Source organism: Lolium rigidum, chromosome 6, assembly GCF_022539505.1.
Source record: "Lolium rigidum isolate FL_2022 chromosome 6, APGP_CSIRO_Lrig_0.1, whole genome shotgun sequence".
Taxonomy (NCBI): domain Eukaryota; kingdom Viridiplantae; phylum Streptophyta; class Magnoliopsida; order Poales; family Poaceae; genus Lolium; species Lolium rigidum.
In genome coordinates this window covers 275,481,148-275,491,417 of record NC_061513.1, presented here as the reverse complement: position 1 = coordinate 275,491,417, position 10,270 = coordinate 275,481,148, and positions in this window count along the sequence as shown.

Genomic DNA, 10,270 nt, shown 5'->3' with positions numbered 1-10,270 from the left:
GTGTAGAGTAGTCCTATTATGTTATCATTGTTGAGAGTGTCCACTAGTGAAAGCAGGATCCCTAGGCCTTGCTTCCAAGCATTGAATCTCCGTTTGTTTACTGTTTTGTCGCATGTTTACTCGCTGCCATATTTTATTCAGATTGCTATTACCACTCATACTCATCCATATTACTTGTATTTCACTATCTCTTCGCCGAACTAGTGCACCTATACATCTAACAAGTGTATTTGGTGTGTTGGGGACACAAGAGACTTCTTGCATTGTGATCGCGAGGTTGCTTGAGAGGGATATCTTTGACCTCTTCCTCCCTGAGTTCGATAAACCTTGGGTGATCCACTTAAGGGAAAACTTGCTGCTGTTCTACAAACCTCTGCTCTTGGAGGCCCAACACTGTCTACAAGAATAGAAGCACCCGTAGACATCAGAAGGCTCCATGGAAAATAAGACCGTGGGCTTTTGTTTCGTCCAATTCCGAGAATATTTCCTGTGTAGGATTTCTGAAACCAAAAACGACGAGGCAGCTGGCGCTTCGGCATCTTGTTAATAGGTTAGTGCCGGAAAATGCATCAAAATGATGTAAAGTGTATATAAAACATGTGAGTATTGTCATATAACTAGCATGGAACATAAGAAATTATAGATACATTTGAGACGTATCAGAACTCGAAGACAAAGGAGTCAACTGCAACAAGATGAAGAATCCAAGCAAAGAAGTCAATGAAGTCAACTGCTGCAGCAACTAGAGTAGAAACTTAGACTAGTAATAGAAGGGAGCATTTCCCTAATCCTAGCCCCTAAGTAGCTAGATTTCTATAGCAAGCCTAGTAGCTCTTAAGTTTGAGTTAGCAATAAGTTAGACTACGTGTCGTTCTTCTGGAGCTTTATTTGAAGTTTTACCTCACTGTAAGGTAGGAGGCTGTGTTGATCTTCTGTAAACAGCTTGTGTATCCTTCTATAGACATACCTTGGACTCGCATATGTTTCTGTTGTACCACTCTGAGAGATGTAACATGAGTGGAACGGGGTTTCACTTGTGTTATGTCAACGACTTGTGTATACTACACCATGCAGTGGTACGCTGGGTCACCGCAGCTGGTATCAGAGCAAATGCTTTGACCCTAGGATTAAAACCCTTTAAAGGCGACCTATAGGTTTGGAAGTGTCTATAGGAAGTTGTATTAGCTAAGTCGACTATGCTAAACCAACTATTCTTTTGACTTGAGATGGGTATTCACTTGAGAATAATCCTGACACACTTGAGTCAATCTTTCTTATCTATATTTCTTAAGTAAAGTTAGTTAGTTATCTTGCTTCATTCCAAATTAGTAGAACACCCTTGGAGCTTAACATAATGGGTGGTAGTAGACCACAGTTAGTATACAATACATGGTAGTCCAAAGAGAGGATACAACCATAAGGAAGATATCCTATTGGAAGAATTATACCAGTGTAAGTTATGGTTAAGTAAGAGTCATTTAAAAGGTCAAATGACTGATGTTAATTAAGGGAGATAAGCTATATAAGGTAGTTTAGACCTATGATGAGTCAATCATGGGAGGTAAGGAAGAGTAATAGGAGTTATACAATTTTACTTTTCATGGTAAAGTTGGTAATCATATATGATTCACTTGAGAATCATGATTTTATGAAGTAGAACATCATAAGTACGAAGAAGTATGATAAGGAGTAGGATTTAAGGAATAGTTCGAAAACTTAGGCCTTAAAATCCTGGAAACTGTGCCAAGTATGCTCGAACCAAAGATGATAGTCAGAAGAAGGCTTTATTAGAGCATAGCTTATAGAGAAACTTGGAGTTATTGGTGGTAGACTTTAACAATCATGTGTTGAGAGTAGTCATCTTCTGGTCTCAAGAGATCATGTGAGGTTAGTTTTCAATTAAATGGAAGGTAAGTTAGTACTTCCCAAGGAAATTAGGTCAACCACAACTATTCTGGACCAATTTGCTCAAGTTTATTTGGTTGCAAGTGAGCAATCGAGGTAAATATTGAGACAAATAGTAGGAATCCATATATATGTGCTAAGTATCACAACCTAAACCTATCTTATGTGGTGTTATATACTACACATCTAAGCCTGATGTTTAGGGATGTCTTACCCAACTATTATATTCGGGCATATAAGGATGTGTATTATAAGCACAAAGCTGGATTTTCTTGGATTTTATTGGATTTTCATTGTTTGACTAGATCCATACATGAAGTTTGACTTTGATATGCAAATGCATGTTGCAATATCAAGCTCTTACTTTATGGTATAGGTCTAGAGGGTAAAGGTATTCGCGTGAGGAAGTGGCGAATTCTGAAGATTTTGAAGACAAGATGAAGGTTCACTCGAAGAAGGAAGTAAAGTTGTGGGAAGCAACCACAAAAATCTGAAGGAAGGACAAATAAAAACTCACTTTTATCCTCAATTGAGTGGTACTTCGACATGGAAGTACTACCATGGAAGTGAGAAAACTAGTGAATATGGAGTAGTAGAAGTGGAGCCATATTCATTATAGAAGAAGGGAATGCAAGTGAAGTCACTTAAGATACTATCGTCATAGTGTCAACAAGTGGTTCTCTTGTAAAACAAACCCTGGAAGAAGGAAAATGGATCAGTAAAGTTGCAGCTGGTGTAATAAGACCGCAACTGATATAGGACAAATATGAAGAGAAAGCATTGGAAGGGAGGTAGATCTTAACTAAAACCATAAAAGTATCCGCACTAGGTAGGTAGATGTTGACTAGAACCATAAATAGTCCACAACTGGTATCAAATAAGCCACATCTGGTGCTAGATAGTCTGCAGCTAGTACCAGATAGTCCGTAGTTTGAACATTTCTTTGCCCTAAAAAGAAAGAGGGATTTCACAGTTGGTATTCCGTAGCTGGTATCCCGTAGCTGGTAAACGTTTGGTCAGAGGATTCACATCGGATACCCACCACTGTGTGGATACACCGCAAAGAATTCTTCGTGAGACTCTAGAAAAGTACAAACCTAAACCAGACTTAGACCAACTATCTAACCTTGGAGTTTAATGATTATAAGAAAAGGAGCTTAAAGATCATTAGTAAACTCCAAGGGGGAGAGGAAGGTTGAAGGAGAAGTATTATGATATGATTGGGAGTATGAAAGACGAAGAAAAGGTCTGAACTGAGAGGAAGTTCAATCTTATTTTAATAAGGTTGTCGGGAAGTACCCATATAAAAGTACTCTCAGGAGGATGTCAGATCAGAAGCCGAGATTCATATCTCGAAGAAGTAAGGGTTAGACCCTAACTTAAGCGGGTAATTAATAATTACTCAGAAGTAAAGGAACTCAAGTAAGTCTCGGATAATGAAGTTGAATGAAGAAGATGTAAGAGGACAATCAAAGCTTGATAAGCTCAAAAGACCAAAGGAGTTTGACTATACCAAAACTAAAGCCTATTAGATCGTTTCCTTTCATGGAACCTAAAGAAAACAAAAAGGAGATTAGTTACTTTAAACTAGAAACCAGGATTGGATGGACTAAATGAGTCTAATCCATTCGTAGGAATAAACCTCAAGACCATGCCTATTGTAAATACCTTACTGAGTACCATTACTTCCGTTATGGTAGTAAGGGAAAACAATACCCTACCTTAAACAAATCTTTTAGAATTAAGGTTTGGGCACCGCAGCTGGATCACCGCAGCTGGTAGAACCAAGCTTTGGGTACTCAGATAGGAAGCTGTCATCACAACCCATTAGTAAAGTCAATAGCACAATAAGATGTCCTAATCCAAGGATCTTTGGAGAGCAAGACTATAAGCTTAGAGTGTTGGAAGAAAGCATAGAATAGAAGAAAGTATCAGTGCCAGACATCAGAAGACTCCAGGAAGGATTTGGATAAGGGATATATCCAATTATATCTAATGAGATCACCATGGAGTTTGAAAGGATTGCGATATGTTCAAGTCAGTTCCACATTCCGAAACATGAGAGCGTTCGAACTTCGGGACGAAGTTCAGATTAAGCGGTAGAGGCTGTAATATCCCAGGTTTATAGGCTATAAAATGAGAGAACACCAAAGTGTGCATTGCATTCATGCATAGAAAATCCGGGGAATTTTCGCGCTTTCAAATAAAACTTACCACAGTAACTGAAGTTTCACTTGACTTGCTTGGAATAGAAGTAGATCAGCAAGTCAAGCGCTATAAACCTCACTGTGATCTTTGCTAAAACCCTGTTTTGGGTAGAGATAATTTGATCTATGGGCTAGATCAAATAGAAGTAGATTTACAACAAAAAAACATTTTAAGTAAGGATCAACTACAAGATCTTATAAAAGATCTCAACATGAAATTCCTTACAACAACACATGAATAATTGTTCAATTATAAATCAAAGAACCCAATTAATTAAGAAACTATTCTTTACTTCTCTTTTACATGTCTTGTACTAAATAAGTAATTCTTATCATGATTCACATGGTATATATTTTCAACTATAATACTGAAAGGAGAGGATTATTTATATATGTGTACACCATCCATTGAGTATAACCCTAGGCTAAAGTTCAAACCCTATCCTAGTGAGATAAGTTATTGATGGTAAGTAATGCTAGAAGAAGTATAAGTCAAGTACTAAACCCTAATTGACTTAGTAAGAAACTATTCTTTAGTAATTATAGAGAGGCAAGTGTAGTGATCATTACACCTTGGTAATGATCATAAACCCTAGAGGAACCCTACCTATCCCAAGAACTCAAGCTACATGTGCACACTCAAGTATATGGACCAATACTTGATCTTGGAGAGAAGAACAATGTTTCATTAATGAATAATTATAAGGCCCATACTTTGATCATTACAATTGGGTGATGATCATAAACCCTAAGAATCTAAGTGAGTGTGTTGAGAGAAGTATTAAAGAAGAGAGATTAGTGAGGAATAAGTGGATCATGTCTAATGCATGATCTTACGTTATAAATTGACATGATAAGTTAAACCTATATATGTGATCCATAGATCTCATTCTTCTCATGAAATAATATGTAAATCATTAGTAGTTAACCAAACCAATCCTCATGCCTTGTGTAGAGTAGTAATGTCATTGTGTTTAAACTTTGCTTATCCAAACACTTGAGACAAACCTAGCATTGCTTTGATACAAGAATTCTAGCTAAGTAAAGAGAATAACCCTAGCCAACAAAACATGATCAAAGCTTATGCCCATGTCTTAAACCTAGTTGTGTATCACATTGGTGATCACTAATAAAACCCTAGGCCATATTTGAATTCCAATCCAAGTATCACTTTGGATCATAAGTAGAACCCTGCCATGCCTCATGCATGTTTATATTTAATTTAGTGAAGGGTATGCAAAACCCTAAACCCTTCACATAGGATCCACTCCACATAAAATGTTATGCCCTAAATTGTGTACCATGGATCACAAGCATAAACTAAGCCCTATATATCTTAGGAATAGATACCATTTGGTGAGTAGAGTGAAACCCATATCCAATTCTACTTTGCCTTCCAAATACTATGCTTAGTGAACCAAATGAAATAGTATTTGAGTTAACCATGATGAGCATAGAAACTACCTTAAATAATTTAAGTGAATTTTTATTAGTAATTATAGATTCCTTTCTTCATTTTTATTAAACCCAAAGAAACCATCATCCACATAAAATCATGACCTAACACCATCCTCATTACCACTCATTTTAAGTTTTAGCCATAATTAAATAAATACGAATAACCAATGTGGTTAAGCACTCTAGCAAAATCCAATATTATGTTCACCATGCCCATGTTATCAAATTCCAAATCATTTAAATAAATTTGGTCCTCAATTAAAAGGAATTGAAATAAATACCTAAACCATTTCTATTTTATTCAAGTTTCACAAAATATCAATCTAATCACCAAACAAATATTTAATTAAACATCAACACTAAGTAGTAAGCAATAGTACCAAGTTATATTGAAATTAAAATAATTTAGAACCTGCAAAAACAAAACAGAATTCAAGTTGAATTCAAATGACAAAATACAAAACAGAAAATAGAAAAGGAGAGAGCTTACCTGTTGGGCCAACCAGACCAGCAGGCCCACGACGTGGCCCAGCAGAAGACCAAGAACAACCCAACCCAAGTCAGATACCGTTTCGGCGGCTTTAAAAATCGTGGAAAGAAAGAAGCTCCTTTCTTCTTCTTCCCCGTAGACGACACGGCGTCGGCGAGCTCCTGCCACCTCCTCGCTGTGGATAGGGATGGCCCGGACGCTGCAGAAGCTTCCAGAACGTTTCCCTATATCCTTCGCGTTCGTCCTATCCGCTGGCGCTAAGATTCGTGCCCCCAGCATGCAACACCGTCACCGCCGCATCTGTGCCGTCTCCGGCGAGTCGTCGTTGTTTCCGAGCTCCACTAGGGCTATAAAGGCACGAGGAGACGCCCCAGAACCCTAGCTAGCTTGTGACCCCTCTCTCAATCTCTCTCAGACTCTCCATCTCTTCCTATCTTCTCCACACACCGGCGTGCTGTCGAGGAAGTTCTTCGGCTAGCCGTCGATTCAGAGCTTCCCCGTGACCATGGGGTGGCTCTGGTGATGCGCCTCGACGTCTTCGTTCAACTGATCAAGCCGAGCATCCAGGGGAGGTCTGAGTGCGGCCAATTTCAAGATCTTCTCCCGCAGTACATCGCCGGAATCGGCGAAGTTGAGGTCGACTCCGTCTTCGATCGACACCGACGACCAGCTTGGAAGCACCAGGGTGAGCTTGCGCATCTCTGGACACCTCTAATCCTTCTCGGCATCATCTGTAGCTTCCGATTGAGAGTTTGCCGGAGAGCACCGCCGCGGGACATGTTTTCCGACATGGTTCCGGTGACCATTAGCCTATTCCACCACCACCATCGTGTTCCTCATTTTCTTCTCGTTCGATTGGTACCAACCACACATCCGGGGGTGCTCTGTAGCGGCGGCACCGTCACCGACTGCCCGCCGGCGTCAAGCTGCCGGCGAGGGTGACGTGGACGTGGGGCCCCGCAGCACTTTTGTAGCACCCTACCTTTTGAAATAGAGGCAAGATACCTGTGTATAGTGCTATTCCCGGAATCACTGATAGCACACACATTTCAAATGTAATAATCATAACAATAGTATCAAATTTACTACAACGTAGATCCTCAGGAGATAAAATAATGTCTTACAAATTGCATAGTCAAATAGACTAGCTGTAATAAATGTTCAAAGCAAACACAACGGAAAATAACTTCAATGAGCCTCCATCATCTTCATGCGCCACAGGCAGACATGTTAGAATGTAGACTCGAGATCCTACCTAGTATTCATCTTCAGACGAACCTGCACGTTTGAATATGCAGCCCCACGAATGGAGGTCAGTACAATGATGTGCTGGCAAATGACACATATATGGTGGCTGTTTTGGGCATGACTATCTACATGATATTTGGCAAGTGGAGTTTAGGCAAATTTGCATAAAGCCAATTTTATCCTACATTTTATTTAAAACAAAACATTTTACAAAACTTATAATGATGTCATAAACAGTATCATGGTTACATCTCCCATGTACTATCCGACAGTTGCTACTCAAATTTTAACTTATTCGGAAAAGGTGATGAGATTCCTCCGTACATTCCCTGCCTAGAAGCTCAAATTGTCCGTAACCGGGGACACGACTAAGATCTTAGGTTTAACTCTCGAGAGGTTGTGCACTTTCACCTTACGACCCACCCTTCCCAAGAGAAGAATGAGACAAGATCTTTCAGAAGAAGGTTTCAACCATAACTAGCTAGACCCGTTCCCGTTTGGCCGTCACCACATCATCATGTCTAGCAACAAGTTGGACCTCACAACTTACTTAATCCCGGCAGAGCCCATAATACCATAAGGCTGCACTGGAAGCTATCTAAAACATGGACGACATATTAATCTCTTTAATCCTGAGTGGCCAACCCCAAGTGCACTCTCAGGCGACGACAACCACATGACAAGTACTAGATAGGAGTCATGTGGCCCTGAGTAGCCACTCAACTTATGCGTACCCTCAGGCGACGACAACCACATGACAAGTACTAGACATGAGTCATGTGGCCCTGAATAGCCGCCCACCAATCAACCAATCCACCCAGGTGTTTCATTTGGGTTTGTTAATTTTAATTTCCCAATACTCACAATCCTGAATAATCAAACAGTAGTGGCATTTTGTTATTGCTAGGCATGCTAAGAATTCTAGCAAGGGTTCATGGGTGGCTACACACTACTAGGATTAATAAGCATAGCATAACTTTCAAAAACAAATTCCTACCATGCATACTAGTTTGAAAAACACTAATGCATAACAAAATAGGTAGGAATTGAGTGTCACTTGCCTTGATCAAAGCAACCCGTACAATCACAGCAATCACAAGAACCACCTTGATCTCCTCCACAATCTATTCAAACAAGCACAACAACAATAAACAAACATTCAATATGAACAATCATAGACATGTATGCATGGATGATATGCACCAATTTATTTCACAAAAGAGGTAGTGTCTAAGTGTTGTATTAGGTGTTCTCTGATATGTGTAACAATAATAAAGTTTTCTGGATACTTAATTTTGATTTAGAAAACAGTAATTGAGTATCCACTAATCATATTCAACCTTATTAATTAGCTACCGCAAGCGTTACGTGTAGTAAAAATACAAACTAGACTTCCCTGGATAGGTTACAGTAACATAAAAGTAGAGCAATTGGATTCATTCGAAAATAATTTATAGAATTTGAATTATCGTCAAATTACTGATTTGAATAGATTTTACTAAAGCAAGTTTGTGCACGTATCAAAGTTGTACAATTCTTATTCCATGTTGTAGTACATATTCTGAGGATTCCAGAAAGTACAAAATCATAAAAATTGGGCCAGTAGATTATTTTGAGAGTGGATTTGGTGACCGCGTGTATACGTGAGCACGGTCTCTTTATCGTTGGATTTGCTTTAAGATTCTAGCTACACGGTTCGAAAACTGACGGCAACCAGACGGCGTGGAATTAATCTGGCCCGGCGTCCTATGTGTTTCTGCCAGAAATTGGGCAAGCACAGCCCAGTATGTTGGAGGGACATGGCCTGCTCTAGTTTGTCGCATCTTCGCTTGTCGAGAAGAGCAGCCAGAGGCAACGTGTGCTACTGCTTACATGTCATTAAATTTAAAAGCTAAGAATGGTTTCAGCACAACACATCCTGTCGAAGAAGACACAGATCAAGAACAAGGCTGAAAGAGGAGGCTGACGCTATCAATATCGCCGTCCGAACCTCCACCAACAATGGTGCCGCACACAGGCGTGTTGTGTAGATGGATGTAGTCCACATGGCGAGGCTCACGGGTACGCCCTCAGACGCCTTGTCGGCGACCTGACCAGCGGCCATGCCCCCGGCATCCGCGGCGTTCCCGAGCTCGGACACGGCCCGCAACACGTGCTACGCGGGGATAACACCGAGTTCGGCGCTGTCGCGGGCAAGCTGCTCTAACATGAGCGCGAGGAGCGCGTCGCCGGAGACATACTCGCCGAAGGAGACGTGGTTGGCGCGGCGGCCGCGGAGAAGGGCGTCTTCGTCGTGGTGAGCGACATGGTGTGGACCATATCCACGACACGTGCGACGGGGGTGAGCACGGCCACGGAGCCGCCGCCGAGCTCGATCGAACGCGGTGATGGCGATGACAGGGTGCACGAGCTTCCCTTCGGCGAGGGCAAAGTAGCGTATGGCGTCGCTGAGGCGCTCCGATTGGCGAACCAGCATTCCCTGGTCCAGCGCTTAGCGTTGATACATATGTAGTTCTCGAAGTCGAAGCTGAACCCACCGGCGCCCGCTGCCGCCTCGAGGCTTCGTGCAAAGATGTCATGGCGGAGGTTCTCAGGCTACCTGCATCAGCCAGCTCGGTTGTCCGGAAACTTGAAGCCTGCAAGCAAGGCGCCGCTACGTCGGACGTTCGGAGCTCGCCCATCTTGTAGTGGAGCTGATCCAGCAGCGTCGTGCCTGCGACTTTACATCCGTGGGTGCACGGACAACTGAGCTGGCCAGCGCGAAGACCATAGAGAACCACTGCCATGAAGTTCATGGTTTCTCTGCATCTCTCCGCCGACGCCATCAATAATAGAATTAAGCACAGAGGAAGGATAGCCTTTAGGTTACGGTGAACGGTTGATATTATATTAGGAGCTACAGCTCGTGTCCAGTAGCAACGCTACTGTAGAGGAGCCGGACCCAGTGCGTACCAGTTGCAGC